This window comes from Nycticebus coucang, chromosome 10 (assembly GCF_027406575.1).
Source record: "Nycticebus coucang isolate mNycCou1 chromosome 10, mNycCou1.pri, whole genome shotgun sequence".
Taxonomy (NCBI): Eukaryota; Metazoa; Chordata; class Mammalia; order Primates; family Lorisidae; genus Nycticebus; species Nycticebus coucang.
Window position 1 is genome coordinate 69536689 of NC_069789.1, and position 23692 is coordinate 69560380.

Here is a 23692-nt window from a genome sequence, read left to right on the forward strand (position 1 = left end):
TTAATTCAACCTTATTTTACTCAGTCCTTCTTACTGTACTAAGGCTACATTAAAGGACTTGCTCAAGTTCACGAGGCTCACACAGCTAATCATTCTTTCATTCTAAAAAAGAAAAACAAAATTAAAAGAGGAAAAAAGACTTTTTTAAAAGAAATTATTTACTCTTGTGGCTACATTAATCATCTTCTCAGCATTAGTAAGCGATCACTGTCTTAGCCAATGCTTATAATTTGATGTCATAATTTCAGTATGTCCAATTAAACAAAATATTTGTGTTCTATGTTTCTATGATTAGATATGATAGGTATTTCTCGGCACTGTGGCTCAGCCTAGCACTTTGGGAAGCTGACGTGAGAGGGGCACTTGAGGCCAAGAGTTCAAAACCAGCCCGGACAACATGGTGCAACCCCTTCTCTACAAAAACAAACCAACAAACAAAGGAACAAGACTGTAAAGATCTGGGAGGAAAAAAGAACCTTGAATTGGAGGAAAAAAAAGGAAAGCCTACAATCTGTGTTTTAATAGCTTGCTTCATTCATTCATGCATCATCCATTCACTCATTCACTCATGAAACCTGCCAGGAGTACAAAGATGATGATGACTGGCTGCCTTGTAATAGAGCTCACTATTTAGCCAGAGTAAGAAGGTGACAAATAGTTACAAAAACGACAGGTGCCATGATGAGATATGATAAAAGAGCATCTTTGGTACCACGTAAACTGAAGTTCTTTAGAATGAGAAGAGCAGAGGGTTTGATCTATTTTGAGGGATGTGGTTTATGAAAAAGCCTGTGGGTGTGAATAAGTTGAGCATGTAAAGAACGGCTGAGGCACAGGATATACAGCGGGAAATGGGGATGGAAACACAGCCTGAGAATCTGAGGTCACGTTAAGAATAGTCTTTTGTCCTTGTTAGTATAGTGGTAAAAAGGAAGAAAGAAAAAAGACCATCCCTTCACGCCATTTGAGGAGAATTTGAATTTTACCTTATACAGTTCTGTACAGAACAATACTGAAGACATGACCAACACGTGACTTATTGGGCACTCGAAATGTGGCTACTCTAAATGGAGACGTGTCATATGTATAAAATACACATTGGACTTGGAAGATTTAGTATGATGAAAAGAATGTTTACCATCACATTAATAATTTTTTATATTTATTATATGCTCAAATGATCATGTTTTTTGCTGTATTAAGTAAAATATATTAATACATTGGTTATAGTTTTTATTTTTTAAAAATATGACTGTTGGAAAATTTTAAATTACACATAGGACTCACATTATATTTCTATATTAGTAGCCACTATTTTAATAGATAACAATAAAGTACTCAAGATTGTGGGCTTTTAAGATTACCTCTACTATTTTTAAATCTGAAGTGCTTTAAATTCCCAAAATCATGATTCCACCCCTAAATGATTCAGAGATCTGCATCTCTAAAAAAATAAAGTTTTCCTGTGTAAGCAAATAATACCATCAAATTAAAAATAATTCAGTCTAGATGAAAAGTTTGTCAATTGTTCCCAAAATGTATAGCCGTTTGTCAAAATCAAGATCCAATCTAGGATCATCATTATGTCTGTTGTTATTGTCCTTGAATGAATTTAAAATAGTTCCTTCCTTTTCCCTTATGTTTTTATTCCTTTCCCTTATGTATTTTTATTTTTTGTGTTACCAACTCATAAATGGTCTACCTTCAGAATTTCTCTGATTTGTTGGTCTTGTTTGGTTTGTTATTTTTTTTTTGAACAAGGCAAATGATTTATTCAAAACATCCATTTTCTTACTAAAGTGGTCAAAATATGAAAGGCAGCAATTTGCTTTTGTCTTGTTTAAAATAGATGTGATCTTCTACCCATAAGCTCCATTACAGCAAGAGAACAAAGTAGGCTTACCATCTTGCTTAACCCAATTCAGTATTAATCAGTTTTTAAAGAAACACAAATACCTTAGAAACAAATCAGTCTGCTTTAGCACATTGTATTCATGCTAATAAGATTTTAATCTCCTTTTTGATGGCCAAAATCCAAATTGCAGGACAATCTTCAGAAAGGCTGGAATGTACAATGTCCAGGTTTTTTAGATATCATCGATGTCTTCATCATCATCTCCAATGTCATCAAAATGAATTTCATCATCATCTCCAGGACCAAATGTATCAGTTTCCTTGATTTTAGTGTGTTCTGGAAGCTCCCATATGCCTTCAGACTTCTGGCTTCAACTGCATTGTATTTTAAAGTCACATCACCTTTGTTATCTTGGTAGTCTCTGAGACCAACCAATATGATGTCTGAAGTATTTATCCAAACCTTTTTCCTCAGTTTCCCTCTGATGTGACATAACCTCTTCACTCCATCAAAACACATTGCTTCTAATCTTCCATTTCCTAACATTTTGATTACTTGGGCATACTCTTGTCCATCTTCTTTGAACACCAGCTCTCTTTTCTCAGATTCATTCTCATTCTTACCTCTGCGTCTGTTTTTACCTCCCTTACTCTCTCCTGGGGCAGTCTCCCATTGCTCTGTGCTACTGTTATAAGTGGGTCTCTATAATTTCCTGACCCACCCAGAGTTGAGTTTAGTATTTGAGGCCTTCTTAGGGCACACTGAAATTAATTTCCTTTATTTTTGGGCATGGCGGAGAAGGTGGCCTTGCGGTGTCTGTGACTTTTTTCTGGGGGGAGGCAGTGGTGGCGGTGACTGCTCTGAGGACCGCGCTGGACGAAGCCGAAGCTGGAGGTCGGGTAGCGCCTTGGTTTGTTATTTTATTCTCAATATTTGCTAGAAAGTATAAACTAGACCAATAAACTTGAGTAGATTTCAGTGAAACATTTTTTCCTTTAACATAATACAGATCATGTTGGGTACTTCCTATTTTATCAGAGGGAGAGAGAGAATACGTGTCAGTTTCACCACAGCCATTGATGTGAAGGTTGACCACAGGGCTGCAGTGAAGGCAGCTTTATTCCTCCAGAGTTATGATTTTCTCTTGCCAGCCAGAAATCTTGTAATTAAGCGAGGACTGTGATTAGATCTCCACTGTGGAATAGTGTAGATCGTAGGAGGAACTAAAAGAAGAGAAAGCAGAGAGATTACTAAGGAATCTATTATCATCTAGAAAAGAGAGAGATGATGGTGATCTTGTTCTGGTGATGGTGAGCTAGGTACTGTGCTAAGTCCTCAACATGTGTCACCTTTTTAAATCCTCACACAGCCCCCTATAGGATAGGTTTTCATATCCCCATTGTCTGTTGAAAATTGAGATTTAGAGAGACTAGTGCAGTGTCACACCTTCAAGTGGCAGAGTGGTGATTAAAACCCAGCCCTGTCAACATCAAAATACACGTATGGAACTAGTCTCCTATGGTGGCCGCAATAACGATTTGGTTTGAGGGGCTGTGAAGACCTTTGAATGTTCTTTTTCACTTAATTGCCAATGGACCACTTGGAGTATAGACGAGAATAACTCTGAAGCATCCATCTTGGATGGTGCGAGGAGGACAGTACGATTTTGTTGAATTTAAAGTGTCGGTTGGATAAATCAACTGAAAATACAGCTCTGGAGTTAGATAATAGGAAATATAGATCTGGAGTTCAGAAGATAGGTCAAAGAAAAAGCGTAGACTGCTGAAGTATAGATTCAAGTGTCATCTGCATAAAGATGTAGCTTAGACTAAAGGAGCACATAAAGTTACCCAGTGTAGCATAAAGATACCTTCACTTGATATTCATAAGCTATTTGAGACTAGCAAACCAACATCAAAAAGGAGAAAACTCCTGAATTAAAAATACCATTTGTGGCCAGGTGCAGTGGCTCACACCTGTAAGCCCAGTACTTTGGGAGGATAAGGAGGGAGGATTGTTTGAGGCCAGGAGCTAGAGACCAGCCTGGCGAATATACCAAGATTCTGGTTCTACAAAACATAAAATATTTATATATATGCATGTGGTCCCAGCTACTTGGGAGGCTGAGGCAGGAGGATTGTTTGAGCCCAGGAGTTAAAGGTTGCAGTGAGCTATGCCTGCACCAAAGCATCCAGCCTGGGTGCCAAAGGGAGACCCTATCTATTAAGAGGAAAAAAGTAAATCTTGAGGCTGTATGTGGAAAGTGAAGAGAAATAGTCCCTCCTCTATCTTAGCAATGCTCTTCTAGAAGTGCTGGTCAGATGGGCTGGCTACTCCTGTATCTGTTCCAGGGATGGGGTAATCTTGACTTGGCTGCTGCTTTTTGGGACTCACAGGATGAACTAGCACAAAAAGGAAAATCTTTTTTAATTCTTAAAATGAAAAAATTGCATTGACAAGGACATTTTGGTTAGCCCTATTAGAGATGTCTTTACTTCTGCCTTTGAACTTAGTACAATCATATATAGTAGAACCTCTGTACAAACCCAAGGGATTGTAACAAAGTGGTCGACATATGAAGGTGGTCAACATAAAGAAGTAGGCTTACTTTACTGATAGGTACATGTCTGATCTATGAAAATTAAGCCAACTTAAGGAGGTGGTCAATGCAGGGAGTTTCTATTGCATTTTATTGCAGCTTACTCACAAGAAGAGTTTACCTATTTTATTGTATAGAGATTAGTTTTAGCTCTCTAATATTTATGCTTATCAGTGTTTATGTTAGTTGATAGTTACTAAAGAAGTGAATATTTCCATGGATTCAACTACTGGTTTTAGATTTGATAACTTCAACATTCTGCCAGCGACATTTAGTAAAACTCCCTTATTTCATAGATACTGAAAATGGAATAGTACAGAGATAGGGAATTTATCCAAAGTTACACACAATTAGAATCAGACTTCTGAACTGAAGTTCTCCCTGCCTCCCTCACATGTAGATAGGGTCAGTTTCCTGACAGATTTGTTCCTATCTTTAGTAATTATGAAAGTTTCTCTTCTCAGATGTCAAGTTGATTTCATCTTATATATGTTGTTAATAGAAAGATTTGATCAACTCCCTAGAATCATTGGTATTATATCTGTCTGTATGCATTATTTATGGTCATTTTTGAAAAATGGTGAATTGTTTAGGTGCATCTGAGTTTCGTGGAACATTGGAGATAACTGAAAAACAGCAAAACACAGTAGAAGGAAGCTAGACTCAGAAATTAGGATTATAGTTCTGTCTTAATCACCGACTCTGCAGCAGTTACTCAGTCTCGTAGCATCTCAGTTTTTCATTCTGTAAAACAGAGATCACAACACCAGTGGGAAGATCAAATAAGCTAATCATAATGAAAAAACACTTTAGGCAAGGCTAATAACAATTTTTATACACATATATGTATATCTATGTATATATATATATATATATATTGAAACTAGAAAACTTTGAAAAAAGATCATTTAAACTTGTAGCTACATGTTTAGAATGGCCAAATGATAAACCTGCAAAAAGATACCTTTATTATTTGCTTTGGGAGTTTCTTAGTGGTAGACTAACTTCTATCCCATTGATGACTCTAAAGGTGCGGTGATAAAAATAAGCATCCTATTTATTTTGCCGTGCAGTTCTTATGAAATACATTGTGTGAGTCCCCAAAGAGGACTATGACTACTGCTAATTAAGATTATGCCAAATCTTAGAACAAGGTTGCACAGAACTGACTCATTCCCACTGCACACGGTGTTCTCACTTAGCAAACAAGAACACGGTGGACTCCTGAAGCTTGAGACACGGATGTTTTTTCTTTCTTTCAAAGAACTTGTCCAGTATTTGCACAGCTGTTCTGTCATACCCCTTTTACAGGAGGCAGAAATGTAAAGTCCTTCAGTAAGAAGAATGATAATATTAATAGCTATAGTTTGTCAGTCACTGTGCAATGGTGTTACATACATTATTTCTAATTCTCGGAGCATCTCTATGAAAGACAGGTATTATCATACCGATTTTACTTCATAACATACTTATGAAAATAAAGCAAAATGCTACCATTGGAATGTCAATTTCCATTTGTAGGATGGCAGGGACATTTGCGTTTTGTTTTGTCTCATCACTGTTCTCTTAGGTGGGCACAGGCAAACGTTATTAATTCCAAAGAGCACATAAACTCAGACAAAAGGGTGTTAAATAACTTGCTTAAATATCACAGTCCAATTTATGACTGAGGACTTCTTTCCACAGTTTTCTCTTTGGATATTTTTTCATTTGACCGTTGGTTGTCAAATTAATGAATTCAAAAATAGTATGCCAGACATATGCTGGGTGGCAGGGAGAAAACAGAAAAAGCCCTGCATAAATTGAGTGGTGATCAAGCTGAATTAGAACTCCTCTAGGAGGCCTGTCTTTGGGGTTTTGGATGGTTTCATCTTCCCCTTTCCTTTCTCCCACAATATGTTCACACCAAGTATCAGAGGTTTCAATTGTTAAAATAACTCATCATCACTGCCACTTACTGAGCACTTGTTTAAAGTGCTCTGCCTATATCGTCTTATTTAATCCCTGTGGCATCCTAGGATACAATATAAAATATAGGACAAAAATAAATTTTTTTGTTTTGGTTTTTTGGCTTGGGAGGAAGAGCAACAAGCAGACATTGTGCTACAAGCTACCAAGAGGTCGAGGTCTGCATCAAAGGCTGGTCTACGTGTTCCAAAGCCAGCCGTTCTCTCTCTTACCCCACGTGGCCTCTTGGTTAATGGGTGTGGGTGTTTAAATGAGCAACTGGTGAATCTGCCTTCTCTTTTGCCCCATACTCCATATCTGCAGGGTGCAAGGAGAAGTGACGGGTACAGGGAGTTTACAGTAAAGGAAAAACCCACATTTTTACCTACTTAAGGATTATTACAAGAAGGTTATAAAAAAAAAAACTTGATAGTAGCAGGTTGGCATTGTGGGCTCTTTAAAGGGGGAGACTTGACTCTTGACTTTTTTTTTTAGGAGATGGAGTCCTGTTCTGTTGCCCAGGTGAGAGTCAGTGCTGCGTCCCACCATGCTCAGTTTATTTTTCTTCTGTAGGGAGGAGATTTCACTATGTTACCCAGCCTAGTTTTGAACTGCTGGGCTCAAACAATTCCATCATCTCAGCCTCCCAGAGTGCTGGAATTACAGGCATGAGCCATGATGCCCAGCAGAGCTTGACTTTTGATGTCTCTCCATGAAGCAGCTTTGTTGTGCCACTGACAATTCAAATACCAAACTTAAAAACTAGGTGGCAAATTGGGAAATGGGATATTAAGGGAAATCTTGGAGGAATTATTAGATAAAAAGTTTCAAAGCCCTTACCTAAGATCATTAGTAATTTTCCAATATCTTTTAAAAAAATAATAGGTACATAATAGTTGTATCTTTAAAAGGTACGTGTGATGTTTTGTATAGGCATACAATGTGAATTTTTATAATGAACTACGTTCTGTACTTGAAAGATTTTAGCTAGTCTATATGGTATGATTTCTTTCACATAACCTGCCTCTGAGTTCTCATATTTAATCTTACATGGCTTGCCCTACTCGTAACACTAAGCTCTGTGAGTGAATCTTGATTCTGCTTGCTAAGGTACAGCTCCTTTTAGGGTATAGCTCCTTATGTGTAGAACTTCAAAAACATGTGATTAATAACTAAAAGTAAAGATAAAGAATTCCAGTTAGTATATTGTTGGCATAATTATTACTTTGGGTAGGTATTAATGAATCATTTTGCTTTGCTAATTGTAGAACTCAAGTTCTAAAGAAGAAAAATCACATTCTATCTCAGGAACAATTCTACTTCTTTGTTTTACTTCCCTTAAAAGGGAATCACCCACTAAACAGTTTTTGATTCCTGTTTCCCCACCTGAGTAATAACTCAATGGATAGTCTTTGTTTTAAAGTTTGTTTGAAGGTTTTCACAGTCCCAACCAGTGCTGCGGGATCTTCACGTACAGTGGTGGGTTGGTTGCCAAGCTGCTGTCGTAAACTTGGCCAGGGGGTAGATGAGTCCCTCTCCGTGGAGGTGGGTGTCACAGGAGATTGCTCTGCCCAAGGCTCCCTGCAACAGTGGTAGTAGTTGTTGGGCAAAGCTATCTAGGTAGTGGCCACAGGTGTCAGAGCTATGGGCCTGGTGTAATGGCAGCAACAGCTACAAAGAAAATAAAATACTTAGGAATATACTTAACCAAGAAGGTGAAAGATCTCTATGAGGAGACCTACAAAACACTGAAAGGAATTGTAGATGATATAAACAATTGGAAGAATAGTAGAATCAATATTGTTAATCGTTTATACTACCCAAAGTGATTTACAGATTCAGTGCAATACCCATGAAAATGTCAACATCTTATTTTACAGATCTAGAAAAAGCAGTCTTAAGCTTCATTTGGAATCAAAGAAGGGTCCACATAGCCAAAGCAATCGTAAGTGAAAAGAGCAAATATAGAAGCATCACATTATCTGAAATTATTTCAAATTGTACCACAAGGCTATTGTAATCAGAACAGCATGGTATTGGTACAAAAGCAGAGACATAGACCAATGGATCAGAATAGGAGAACCATGAAATAAAACCATATTGCTATGAGTAACTGATCTACAAAGCAGACAAAAACATGTGCTGGGGAAAGGATGCTCTATCTAATAAACGGTGCTGGGAAAACTGGATAGCCACATGCAGAAGAATGAAACAGAACCCCTATCTCTCACCATATCAAAAAATCAATTCAAGATGGATTAAAGACTTAACATTAAAGACATAAAATTTCCAGAAGAAAATGTAGGAAAAACTCTTCTAGACACAGGCTTGGGCAAGGGATTCATTACTAAGACTCAAATACAGAAAAACCAAAAATAAAATAAAAGGACTTATTTAAACTAAGAAGCTCTGCACAGCAAAGGAAATAATCAATTTGCCTATCAAAGTAAATAGGCAACTTACAGAATGAGAGAAAATACTTATGAACTATACTTCCAAATCTGCAAAGAACTCAAACAAATCAGCAAGATCAAAACAAACAATCAAAAAGTAGGCAAAAGACATGAACAGAATTTTTCTCAATCCTGTAATCCAAGGGCTTTGGGAAGCTGAGGCTGGAGGGTCACTTGAGGCCAGGATTTTGAGATCAGCCTAACCATGAGAGGGACATCTGTCTTTATAAAAAAAAATAATAAGAAGAAGAAGAAAAAAAGAAAAGAAAAAGAAAAATTACTACAGGCATGCACTTGTAGTCCCAGCTTCTCAGCAAGAGTATTGCTGGAGCCCAAAAGTTTGAGGTTGCAGTAAACTAGTAGCTCAGGTGATAGAATGACACCCTGTCTCAAAAATAGACAAATGGCCAAGAAACATGTGAACCATTGCTCACCATAATTAATTATAAAGGAAATGCAAATGAAAACCACAATGAGATACACCTTACCCCTGTCAGAATTGCCATTATTAAAAAGTCAAAAAATAATAGATGTTGGTGCAGATGCATTGAAAAAGGAACAGTTATACACTGTTGGTGAGAATGTAAATTAGTATAACCCTTTTGGAAAATAGTATGGAGATTCCTCAAAGAAATAAATTTAGCACACCGGCACATGAATGTTTGTCACAGCACAATTTATAATCGCAAAGATATGGAATCAACCTAAGTGTTCATCAATTCATGAGTGGTTAAAGAAAATATGGTGTGTGTATATATATATTATATACTCACATGTATACACACACACACACAGAGTCATGGAGTACTACTCAGTCATGAAAAGGAATGAAATAATGTCATTTCAGTTAACTGGATGAAACTGGATACCATTATCCTAAATGAAATATGTCAGGTTTGGAAAAACAAACACCACACGCTCAGACTAGTAAATTGGAGCTTTATACACATGGGTACAAGGAGATGTAAGAATATTGGAAACTAAGAAGAGGGAAAGGTGGGAGGGGGGTGAGGAATAAAAACTTACCTATCGGGTATAATGAACACTGTTTTGGTGATGGACACACTGAAAGCCCTGAGTTTAGCATTATTCAGTGTTACTGTACTATACTACTATTAAATTATATAATTAACCAGTGATAAAAATCAGGAAAAGGAATAATCTTACTCTAAGCATGTTTCTATTCTATGTATTTTAAATAGGTAAACTATATATATATCATTTTCAGGATAATTTATTATATTATATTAGTCACTTGCAACTTTTATTTTCCATTGTGTCAAGACATTTATATTCTACACTTAATAAATTTCACATGTACCCTTGTAAGATTCACCATAGGTGTGGTCCCACTGATTACCCTCCCTCCATCCATCCTCTACCCTCCCCTCCTTCCCTTTCCCCTTCTTCTTGGGCTATAATTGGGTTATAGCTTTCATATGAAAGCTATAAATTGGTTTCATAGTAGGGCTGAGTACATTGGATACTTTTTATTCCATTCTTGAGATACTTTCCTAAGAAGAATATGTTCCAGCTCCATCCATGTAAATATGAAAGAGGTCAAGTCTCCATCTTTCTTTAAGGCTGCATAATATTCCATGGCGTACATATACCACAATTTATTAATCCATTCATGGGTCAATGACTTGCAACATTTTTTAATGTACTACTCTTAATTTTATCCTAAATTTTATTAAAAATTTGAATTTTATTTATTAAAAATGTATTAAGCATATACCATTTGTCAATCTTTGGTTCCATTGCTTAAAGTATTAAAATGTATTTAGTTTCAGGCTCTAGAGCGTTATGATATAAAATGACACAGTTCAATGTTTACAGATACATTAGTTATTTTATTATTTAATATACAAGGCAATATTGAATATGTTTGAATGACTTACAAACGTTTAAAGGTCACTTGGACTGTTGATAAATGATTGCATTCTGGTTTACTCTCTTTATTGACAAGATATTTAGAAAATGAATTACCATGTCAAGAAATAATAACTAATGGTACATTTTTCTGAGCCCTAGTGTAGGAAAATAAAAAATAGTTAAGGAGAAGCCACAAGTTAAAACCAGAAAATTCTCAGTGACTAAATTTTTGTCTTTGAGTTTCTTTGATAATCTTATCCAGCAACTTTATTTTATAAACAAACCGAAGTTAATAAGCAGCTGTTTAACTTGAAATTATCTCACATCCTTAGCGAAAGCTCCTGAACATCTGGTTCAGTGGGGTTAATCCATGGCCTCCCCGCCACTCTTTTGGAGTGAGACTGTTAAACTTTTTTTTTTTTTTAGAGAAAGTCTCACTCTGTTGCACAGGCTGGAGTGCGGTGCAGTGATTGAACACAGCTCACTGAAGCTTAAAAAGCCTGAGACTCAACCACATGCCATATTGAATCAGATGCCCTAGCAGGGGTCCTCAAACTGAGGCCCACGGGCCACATGAGGCGGTGTGCTTTTATTTGTTCCCGTTTTGTTTTTTTACTTCAAAATAAGATATGTGCAGTGTGCATAGGAATTTGTTCATAGTTTTTTTTTTTTTTTGTGGTTTTTGGCCGGGGCTGGGTTTGAACCCACCACCTCTGGCATATGGGACCGGTGCCCTACTCCTTGAGCCACAGGCGCCGCCCCGATAGTTTTTTTTTTTTTAAACTGTAGTCTGGCCCTCCAACAATCTGAGGGACAGTGAACTGGCCCCCTGTTTAAAAAGTTTGAGGATATAGGTTCAGGCCATGGAATGTTTTTGTGCCTTCAGGTGATTCCAATATGCAGACAAGTGTGAGAACTGGTGATAGTAAGACGCTAATCTCCCAATTCATGTAGCAGTGAGTTGTCACAGCATCCTGGGTACTTCTCATTCACATTTCATCTTGCACAACTGATTCCCTTGAAGAATTGTTATTGTTTCTGTCCGAAGTCAATTTAGTCTACCCCCTTTAGGATATTAATACATGTGTTTGTCATTTCTTAAAAAAAAAATCTTCCCAGCCTGAGCAGGAGTGAGGCTCCATCTCTACTAAAAATAGAAAAATTAGCTGTCTGTAATCCCAGCTGCTTAGGAGGCTGAGGCAGGAGGATTGCTTGAGCCAGGAGTTTGAGGTTGCTGTGAGCTATGATGACACCACTGCACTCCAGCCCAGGGGACAGAGGAGACCTTGTCTCAGGGGAAAAAAAAAAAATCAAAAAACCCAAAACTTGTTCTAGTGTAACTTCAACTTGGGTTTTCTGTCCCCCCCCCCACCTCTTTTGATGTCTCTACAGCATAAACAACAACTTCAACTTCTTAGAATAACCATAGTTCTAACATGTGTACAAAAACGTGTGAGTTTTTTTTTTTTCCAGCAAGATCAAAACAAACAATCAAAAAGTAGGCAAAAGACATGAACAGAATTTTTCTCAAAAGGTATGCCAGGCATGGTGGCTCAATCCTGTAATCCTAGGGCTTTAGGAAGCTGAGGCTGGAGGATCACTTGAGGCCAGGATTTTGAGACCAGCCTAAACATGAGCAAGACCCCTATCTTTATAAAAAAAGAAAGAAAAAAAAAAAAGAAAAGAAAAAGAAAATTTACTGAAGGCATACACCTGTAGTCCCAGCTACTCAGCAGTATTGCTGTACCCCGAAAGTTTGAGGTTGCAGTAAACTAGTAGCTCAGGTGATAGAATGACACCTTGTCTCAAAATAGACAAATGGCCAAAAAACATGTGAACCAATGCTCACCATAATTAATTATAAAGGAAATGCAAATGATAACCACAATGAGATACCACCTTATCCCTGTCAGAATTGCCATTATTAAAAAGTCAAAAAACAATAGATGGTGGTGCAAAAACAAACAAATAAACAAACAAAAAACCCCCTATGCATCAGCAATATTTCATGCAAGCCATCTTGTACAAAAAGTCAAAAAACAATACATGTTGGTGCAAAAAAAAACCCCCAAAACCCTATGCATTAGCAATATTGCATATAAGCCATACATTCCACATTAACAATATTATCTTAGGGTTAAGATAAAAAGGAGTCAATTTTATCTCCTGGTTAATAGCTTTATAAATTAATAATCTCTCTTCAGTGTCTTTAATAATAAAAGACGAATTATAAAGTTCAAAACTCTTCAACATTTTCCATGATTTTGAAAAACATCATTTGATTTAGTTGTAATTGTATTCACTTACACTTCCAAAAACACAGAGTGGTGTCTGTAGCTCAGTGGGTAGGGCGCCGGCCACATATACTGAGTCTGGTGGGTTTGAACCTAGCCCAGGCCAGCTAAACAAGAATGACAACTGCAACAACAACAACAACAACAACAACAACAACAAAAAAATAGCCGGGCATTATGGCAGGCGCCTGTGGTCCCGGCTACTTGGGAGGCTGAGGCAAGAGAATGGCTTAAGCCCAAGAGTTTGAGCTTGGAGGATCACTTGAGGCCAGGATTTTGAGACCAGCCTAAACATGAGCAAGACCCCTGTGAGCTGTGACTCCATAGCACTCTACCCAGGGTGACATAATGGGACTCTGTCTTAAAAAATAAAGACAATTTGGTTTACTAGTCAGTACTACTAAATGACACCAGGCGTGTAAAAACTTTTGTATTATGATACTTCCAAATGGAGATGCCCTCTAGGCTCTAGTTCAGTGCTCTTTAGCTGAATGTGGACTTCAAAAAGAAAAAGACAACATTGAACCATAAGTCATTTAGATACAACATATATCACCAGGAGAAACCTGGGTAGTTGGACTTGTTTGGCATTTGTCTTCACCTCTCTGAAAGTAGTTTTTTATTCTTTTCATTTTTTGAATCAGTTTTCTGATTATTTCACTGCTTTTAGTCTATTTTCCATAATTCACTTTCCTAATAATCTTTTTTCCCTTCTGACTCTTTCTTTTTTTTTTTTTTTCGTAGAGACAGAGTCTCACTTTATGGTCCTTGGTAGAGTGCCGTGGTGTCACACAGCTCACAGCAACCTCCAACTCCTGGGCTTAAGCGATTCTCTTGCCTCAGCCTCCCAAGTAGCTGGGACTATAGGCACCCACCACAACGCCCGGCTATTTTTTGGTTGCAGTTTGGCCGGGCCGGGTTTGAACCCACCACCCTCAGTATATGGGGCTGGCGCCCTACCGACTGAACCATAGGCGCTGCCCTTCTGACTCTTTCTTAGTGGCTTACTTAGGTAACAAGTCACCAGCTTTCATTTTTGTTGTCATCTCAACCTGTGTTCAGTCACATAAACATCTCCCCTTGGAACAACTACCTTTGCTTTGCGTTTGCTTTTCAGTCTCTGTAAATATCGGGGTACACAAGTGGCGTCAGTGTGGTCTTCTCAAAGTCTGGTTGCCGTAGAAAAGACCAGGTGGTACCCTGATTAGTTGCTTTGGAACTTATTCTCTACGTTGAAGGCCAAAGACACCCTCTGGCTGGTAACAAGGTCTTGAGAGACTGAGTAGCAATAGCTAAAATCCAAACAAAACTTAAGCAGACAGCATATTGTAATTGTTATTACAATAATAATTGTGTTGTAAGAAAGAACTGTTAGGAGAATGGAGAAGCTAAAAACCTGTGTAGTCATCTCATTCTCCTCCTGCGACTGGCTCTATGAACAAATTTCAATGACCCCTATGTGTTTTTTATAATCATCTCCTTTAACTAATTTCTTGGCCTTCTGAGTTGTTTCCCAGAAATGGTGAATTTTCTGCAGGACAAATGAGTTGAGATTCTGAAGTCCCCAGAGCAGATTTCCTTATGCCGAGACTCATTATTCTTCTCCACCTGCCCCAAGGAACATGATAGATTCAAGGCAGCTTCTCCTGCTCTCTCAGTAAAGCATCTTTCCTATTAAAAATTCCTTTCTTTAGGTTGGGCGCGGTGGCTCGTGCCTGGATTCCTAGACCTCTGGGAGGCTGAGGTAGATGGATTGATTGCTTGAGCTCAGGAGTTGGAGACCCGCCTGAGCAAGAGTGAGACCTCATTTCTACTAAAAATAGAAAAAAAAATCTAGCTAGGTGTTGTGGTGGGCTCCTATAGTCCCAGCTACTAGGGAAGCTGAAGCAATAGGATCACTTGAGCCCGAGAGTTTGAGGTTGCTGTGAGCTATGACATTAAAGCACTCTACCCAGGGTGACAGAGTGAGACTCTGTCTCAAAATAAAAAAAGAATTCCTTTCTTCCTTGGCAATCCTGCTTGTCTCAGTAATTGGATCTTTGTGCAATGAGTGACTGGATCTAGGTTGAACCCTTTTGTGCTTTTGATAACACTTCTGTAGTCAAATCTCATGGGAATGATAATCCTCAGAGCTCCTTTGGTAAGATTAAAGTCAAAATAAGAAGAACTTGCATCAGTTTGTGAAAGGACCCTTTGGGATAGAGTAAGTAATATACATTTGTAAAGTCAACCAGGAATTGGGTCTAGAAACCAGAGATGGTGTGTGTGTTAACAGTTCTCTTGGCTACTCAGATCCAGGAAATTATTGCCCCAGTTTTGCCAGAGAATTTTTTTCTCAATAAAAGCCAGAAATGCAAATTTCAAAAAAAAAAAATCAATTTGAGTATTAAAATAAAACATGATAGCAAAAATTATAATCCATTGCATATGCGTACATAAATATAATATGATCAATTGAATGAGTAGATACCGATATATAAATATAATCTCAGGGGAGGAGAGGAAGGTCTTCTTTATAAAGATCCAGCTAATAAATGACAAATGAATGATACCTTAATAGTGGAGATACCTGGCAGAAAATACCTTAACACAGTGATTAAAGTCAAAATCACCAATAATGGGGCAAATCAACATTAGTGCCTCCTGGAATGATGCATCAAGAGGATGAGATGGGAATTTAAGACTTATTAAAAAAGAAGAAGGTAAGAACATGACTTGGTGATATGTAGTATTCCTCAAAAAAAAGCATAAATGTAACCTAATCAAAAAGAAACAGCATGTGAAGCCAAATTGAGGGCCATCTATAACACAGTGATATGTATTATTCAAACGTCACTGTTATGAAAGACTAACAAACAGTTCTAACTAAAAGGGGGCTAAAGAGACATGAATGGAATCAATGTTTAATCTGGCATTTTTGTTATTGTTATAAAGGACATTATTGGAACATTGGTGAAATCTGAAAGTGATAATATTGAACCACTGTTAATTTTTTGATTTTGATAATTTGATAATTTTTAAATTTACTAATGGCTAGAGAAGAAATATGTGCTGAAGTATTTAGGGCTAAAGGGGCATTACATCTACAAGTTACAATCAAATAGTTAGAAAAATACACATATGCATATTTACTGTAGAAAAAGAATAAATCAAATATGAAATACAACATTCACACATGTGGGTGAAAAGTATACAGAATTTCTTTGTATTATTCTTGCAACTTTTCTGTCAGTATGACTTTACATCAAAATGTAAATTTGAAAATGATCACCAGTGTTATTTTCTTTTATTACTTATTATTTTTTTGAGACAGAGTCTCAAGCCATCCCCCTGGGTAGAGTGCTGTGACATCACAGCTCATAGCAACCTCCAACTCTTGGGCTTGAGACTCTTGCCTCAGACTTCCAAGGAGCTGGGACGACAGGCACTCACCACAATGCCCAGCTTTTTTCTGGTTGTAGTTGTCATTGTTGTTTGGCGGGTCCAGCTGGATTTGAACCTGCCAGCTCCGGTGTATGTGGCAGGTGCCCTAGCCGCTTGAGCTACAGGTGCTGAGCCATGATCACCACTTTTAATCAATGCTTTACACAGAAAGCTTCCAACCGAAAACAGAACTCCTGAAACCCCTTAGAGGGGTCTTTGGAGTCACAGTGCAGGGGTGCAGGAAGCACAAGGCTGCGTAGCTGTGTCTCCTCTTGTCTTCTTCTCTTAGACATCTAAGCACAGTTCAGTTTTAAATACTGAGAGATCCCAACTAGAACTATACCCTGTTCGGGAAAATCTCTGCTTCCCGTTTACAATTTTTTGTCTAGGCTATGCTTGCTACCTTTAGGAATAGCTTTCACCTCTCAGCATTAATGTCACAGTTTATATTTTCTCAGAGGGCAATCCTGAATTCCAAGTTTTAGGGTAAAACTTGCAAACACTGACAACATCTTTCCCCTTCCATCCCCTAGGTAGACTAAATACGTGGCAGCTCTAGCCCTAATTAAACTGCTTTGGTATCTAAAACCCTGAGTTCCCTGCATGTCTAAAAATCTTTCTTTCTTTCTGGGTTTCTTTGTCTCTGGTGTAATCCTGGGCACAGGCAGGGCTTTACTTTCAATAGCACTTATTATAGTCATGCTAGTAATTACACATTACCCTGAAAGCATTTGCTTTCAGGGAACACCCTAATGTACAATTCAGCAAGTGCTCTTGAATTATAATGAACATTTCCATTTTAATAAGGTTTGACTAAAGTGCAGCTGTCTCTGCAAATTATCTAAAATGGCACAGAACCTGCATTAGGAACTCAGTCGTGCCTGCATTAGGGATCATCAAAGGCAAGTTGATTTCCACCTTCATTTCTGTACCATAAAAGGAAAGAATTGCTGGATAAGCCACTTTAATAGCAGAGGAAGCAGCAAATTGATTTTTGACAGGATTACTGAGGAGAATGATGAGGAGTGGGTGAAATTGACTGAGAAATGAGAGATGAATGATAATAGTTAAGGATAAACCAGGATCCTGATAGGGAGGGTGTGAATTAGAATAACAAAACCGCTGTTCCTGAAATTATTTGGAGGGAGAAGAACCATGTTTAGGTGGATTTTCAAACCGAATTAAATTCCAGACTTTTCTATGATGGTTACAGAAACCATTCTGTAAAACAGTATGTGGCATATGTCAAATGCCACCAAGTGGGCCATAGGACTTCAACCTGAGGATCCTGGTGGGAAGAAAGCTACTTCTAAATCAGAAAATGATTAGAAAATGTAGATGGCAAAGAGAAAGAGAGAAAGCAGATGGAAGAGAAACGCTTCTATGTTGTTTTAGTAAAGCCTGGGAAGAGCAGTCAAGAATCCGGCAGAGAAATAAGAGGAGAGGCGGGAAGGAGAGCAGGGAGAGAATGGGAAAAGGATTGTAACAACCGGTGTTTAGAGAAATGGATGTCTGCGACTGTTTCCAAAATTTAATAGGAGCAACAGCCTCTGGTGGGAAGCTTGAAGCCCAGAACTGGGAAATAGTTCAAATTTGAATTAATCATAAAAAGTGGCTTCTTATCCATTTTAAGAACAACGAGCAGGTTCTTCTCCCTCTCCTGGTAGGGGAGGAATCTGTCTGCTTGGTATTTTTCTGCTCTTTTTCTTAGAATCAGGAAAGCTATCTTTCTGTCCTTTCTAAACTATGTGTGCAGCGATCCTGTTAGGGGGAAAGAATAGGCAGGGTGAGGCAGTTATGGCCATTTTTGCTTTAGGAAAATGATTCCCCTGGCTCTGCAGAGACCCTGCTTTGCAGGTGAAAGCAGTTTTGGGACGGCTGTTTTGTGCTGTGCTGCTTTGATGTAGACAGAACTGGGCTCAGACTTAGGCTTTGTTTTTATCTGCAAATTTCTTTATCTTCCCTTCCATTATCAAACTCACCAACCAACCTACCTGACCTGTTTCTACTTCCCAGTATAATTAAAAGGCAGTGTTTCTTGGCTATTCTCTGCATTTGAGCAACAGACCCCATTTTTCTCGGACGTTCTTTAGGAATTTACAGTGTTCTCCTTTCAGTATTGTCTACAATAGAGGATGCTCCTCTCCACTGAGTCATTTCTATCTGCATATCCACAGCCTGTAACATCATATCTCCTGTGCTGAAAAAGCCCTCGCTTGGATACACCTCCCTTGTAACATCTCTCCCCACTTCTCAGCTCCCTTTCATAATTAGCTCCTTCACCTCTTCACCTCCCATTCATTCTTCTGCCCTCTGTTTGCATTCTATTATCGTTTCCTATAAACTTTGTTGTATTTGTTAGTGACTTCCATAGAGCCAATGTAAAAGGAGCTTCTCAGTCCTCATTTTCCTCAATTCTCATCAGCATTTTCATCTAGGTTTTTTATTTTTTGACTTTTTGGTGGTAGACACATTTTTTGATTCATTCATTTCCTTCTTTCTTTTCCTCTTATTTATTTATTAATTTTTTTGAGACAGAGTCTTGCTCTGTCACCTGGGCTAGAGTGCCATCACCTCAGTCTAGCTCATGCAAACTCCTGGGCTCAAGCAATCCTCTGGCCTCAGCCTCCCAAGTAGCTGGGACTGCAGGTGTGAACCACCATGCCTGGTTGATTTTTCTATTTTTAGTAGAGATGGGGTCTTGCTTTTCTCAGGCAGGTGTCGAACCACAAATGATTTTGACCACAAGTGATTCCTCCGCCTAGGCCTCCCAGAGTGCTAGGATTACAGGTGTGAGCTACTGCACCCAGCCGCTTTCCTTCCTTCTTTCTTATTAATGTTTGCCTATCTCCACAATCCCAGTGTAAAGGATTATCTTGTGTAGTATAGAGGGCAGAGACTGTGCAGTTAATATAGTAGAATTGCATCATCTGAATTTGAATCATAGATACATTCTCCTGAGTGTTATTTAACTTCTCTAAACCTCAGTTTTCTAATCTATAAGACATGGGCAATACTACAAATCTCCCAGAATTCGTGTGAGAAGTCGATGAGACTAAATTCCTGACCTCAAGCCATCCTCCTGCCTCAACCTCCCACAGTGCCAGGATTACGTGTGTCAGCCACCACACCCTACACATAGAGACTAACTAGCAAAAAGCCTGGCCTGTTATAAACATTCTGCAACTCTTACTTGATATTTTTATTCACCTTTCATTCCCCAGTAGCTAATATAGTGCTTAGGATACAGTAGGCTTTTATTAAATATTTGTGCAATGACTGAATAATTGAATAAAGTGTAGGCTCAATTTGACTCTGGAATTGTTTTGAGGATGAGACAAAAAAAGTGATGAAAGCAGTGCCTGGTACATTGGGAGTGCTCAGTGAAGTATTATCATTAATACTCACAGAGACTGCTGCTCAGGTCAATTAACCTGATTAAGAACCACACTCAGGGGTCTTACCTAAAGCAATCATCATCTTTAATGTTCTCTGCATCCCACCTCTCCCACGTAAAGGATAGAGCTCCTGCCATGGTTTCCCTTTACCTTATTTTCTTTCCTCTCTCTTTACTGAAATGATTTAGCAATTCTTCCCTTGAATCTTATCTCTCTGCAATTACCATCCCATTTCTCATCTAAAACAGTTAAATTTTTTAAAGGAGTTGTCTGCTGTCTTTGTCTGTGATTCTCCCCCTACAATTCTCTCTTAACTCAGTCCTATTATTCCTGCTTCCCACCTTTCCATGGAAACTTCCTTTGTGAAGGTCACCAATGACTTAACACATTGTCAAGTCAAATGTGAAAGTCCTGGTTCTCAATTTACTTTGATAATCAGTACCACTGACAGTTGCTTCACCTTTTTTAAAGCTTTCTTCATGTGTTTTCCAGGCAACCTTTTATTCTTGATTATTCTTCTGCTTAACGAGCTGGCATTTTCGTAGCCCCCGTTGCTGGTTTATCCTCCTATTTCCAACTTCCAGATTTTGTGTTAGTATTAGAACCTTACCTTCTTTCTCTATATTCCGTCTTTATGTTACCTCTTCCAATCCCATAGCTGTAAATATTATCTAAAAGCTGACAATTCCTAAGTTCATATTTTCACATTCAATCTTTCTGCAACTCCCTATGTATAATTGGATACTTCATTTTTTCCACTTAGGTATCTGTTAGGTATCTCAAATGTAACGCATTCAAAATTGTGCTCTTGACTGCACCCCGTCCCCTCCCCCCACTCCCTTTGGAGATGAGGTCTCGCTCTAGAGACCTCGCTCTAGTACCTGTAGTCCCCGCTACTCAGGAGGTTGAGGCAAAAGAATCGCTTGAGCCCAAGAGTTTGAGGTTGCCAGGAGCTGTGATGCCATGGCTCTCTAGAGAAGGTGACAAAGTGACACTCTGTCTCAAAAAAAAGAAAAAAAAATTGAAAAATTAGGCAGGCATTGTGGTGGGTGCCTGTAGTTTCAGCTATGCAAGAGGCTATGCCAGAAGGATTGCTTGAACCCAGGAATTTAAAGTTGCTGTGAGCTGGGCTGATGCCATGGCACTCTAGCCTGGACATCAGAATAAGACTCTGTCTCAAAAAAAGAAAAAAAAAAAAAGAAAGAAAAAGTATTTATCAAAACAGTAAATGGATTATTAAATGTTTTTTGAGTGTTGAATGTTTGAATGTTGACATGTTTGAATGTTGAATGTTGAAAACTTTGAATGTTTTCCAAGTTTTTCGATGTAAGTTTAACTTTCACGTATTAATAGTATCCTGATAAAATGACAATGGCTAAATTTGCTGGAATGATTTGTCCTGTAGACAGAAAGGTGTTGAAGTTTCTGATGTCTCTCGAGTCCCAGCGACTGCTTCCTTCTCTTATGCATATGTCTAGCTCTGCCTATTGGTAAGGTTAGACTTTATTTATGAAAGAACTTTTGTTCAGCTTCGAATCATTCTACACGCTGCAAGGCATTCAAATTATTATGTGATGACTCATCGATGGCTTCAACACTCCCAGGCCCTCCTTTCTCGGCTCCTCCCATCACCTACTAATTGACTATTTAAAATAGGCATGGGAGGAAAGCAGTCCTCACTGTGATTCAGAGGTGACAAATGTGCCTTTTGGCCCCCCATCTTCCCAGAGGCACAGTGTAGCTTATTGTTTAATCTCCTATTTGGTGAGTGACCAAGTGCAATCTGGTTTTCATTTGAATCCAGTTGTACTTATGATGTGATGATTAGAATATCTGTTGAAGGGGAATAGCATCCTTCTTAGGAACAGAATGAAACTGTAAAATATACAACCTCCCTAGTGACTTTTATTCTAAAGCCAAGCTGATATCTGAAATTTATTTGTAAAATTGTGATTAAAAATAACAACAATAAAATTGACTTTAATGTTAAATATTTCTTCTTTTTCTTCTCCTTATGAATCTCAGTTTTCCATGTACCTTGCATATTAGGTTAAGCCTAAACTCTCATCTGAACTTATTAAAAATGGTTTCAGCATTTTATGATGTATCGGTAATAATAATTTAATTTATAAAAAATGCCTCCCCCAGAAAACTTGAAAATATTTTTGCTTGTTTTCTTCCAAGGAGATCTTTTAATTGAGAACTCATGTATATATGCCTGAACACTTTCTAAATTTGGTAGAAATATCTGGCAGCAAATTATATGATGCTGCTGATAGTAATTACAAACATAATTACAACATCTGTTTCGTACAACTTGAGTTCACATAGTTATGTGGTGGGTTAATTAATGTGTGAGTATCTTTCTGAGTGCCAAGGTAAGTACCATGGTACCTAAAAATAAACCCATTAACAGGTGGTAAACTTCTAATAAAAAAAAAAAATTAGGGTTGACTTTCCTAATTTCCCAAGGGGTTTCCCTCCATCTAGCATGGGTGGATGATAAAAGTTCCTAAGACTGTTTTCTCAGGCCATGTCACTAGTAAGTGCTTTTAATTGTTTCCCATTTCCAATGGAAGCCAACACAGTCTTACACACATGTGCACACATGGTATCTACACTATAAGAGGCAGGGAACTAGTCTATCAGGAAATTACTAGAACTAAAAAAAAAAAAAAAAAAGATATAGCTTCTGTCCTCAAATAAATGGTTTTACATGGTTGCATAAGAGCTAAATTTGACATCTTTTCATTTGATGTCTTTTAAAATCTCACCTTAACCTACTTTTCTAACCTTGTCTCTATTGAATCTTAGATAAACTTCCAGCTGAAGTCTAAAATATTTACTTATTCTCCCCAAGCATACTTTGTGCATCTTTGATTCTTACCTGGGTTCATGTTTTTTCTAACCTATTTTCCCACTCTCTTCCCTAAGTTCTGCTGAAATCCTGCCCTTGCCCTCATCCCTAATCTACGTGGATTTCCCAGCGCACTTTGACATTGTATCCTGCTTTGCTAGTCAACTTTTTATTCTTCTCAAACAGACTGGGACCTTCCTAAGGACAAAACCGTGTCTCGTTTATTTTATATGCCACACACATAGGCAGATAAAATTTTTATATTTATCCTTTCTAAGAGTCCATAATTTTACTTTAAAAAAAGTGGAACTTTAAGTTTTTAAATTTCTGTGTTTCTGAGTTTGTAATATAAAGAATAAAAACATCTCGAGGCCCCCTTATAGTATAAGTGTCGCATTACATTCTTGGAGATGCTACTAAAGTACACTAGATGGCTCCTTGGCATGTATTTATCACCAACACTGACAACGGTAAGGGAAAGGGAGGGTTGGTAGTCCAGCTCTAGTATCATAAATTGGTATCTTTTTGTTCCTAGTCTGGATTTTAAGTTTCAGAAACTCTTAATTGATTTATGCTAAACAAATTCGCAAATTATTAGATTTAAAATTAGCTCTTATAAGAGGCAACTCTGCCCAGGATATTCTGTTCCTGAAACCTCCTATTTAGGAACAAAATATTGTTGGGAAATTTGGTGAATAGAGAATAAGCAAAGGAAACCGGGCATTTTTAAGGCATCTTCTACCAAAATCGTATACCTTGAAGAGTTTTCCTTCTCTATAATAGCCTGAAACCACTATCTGGGATCTCAACATGAGACTGGCAAATTTCTACTTTTCAACTCTAATGTTCCTAAAACTCTTCTGTGATCACTCCTTTGTATTTGCTCTTATTAGAATTTCACTCTCTCACTTTAATATGTGCATTGTCCTAATCCACACAAATGTCTGTCTTTTACACTGTGCCACTTTTCTACTTTTGATTAGTTGCTTTT

General features: G+C 37.9%; 1 pseudogene across 1 annotated transcript in view; it reads right to left on the bottom strand.

Annotated features, from left to right (window-relative positions):
• Window positions 1-1824: 1824 nt before the first annotated feature.
• LOC128596431 (eukaryotic translation initiation factor 1A, X-chromosomal-like) overlaps window positions 1825-23692 on the bottom strand; it is a 43091-nt pseudogene continuing 21223 nt past the window's right edge. Inside the window, exon 2 of the transcript XR_008383111.1 lies at window positions 1825-2557. The product of XR_008383111.1 is annotated as a eukaryotic translation initiation factor 1A, X-chromosomal-like (transcript). The remainder of the gene's footprint in view (window positions 2558-23692) is intronic.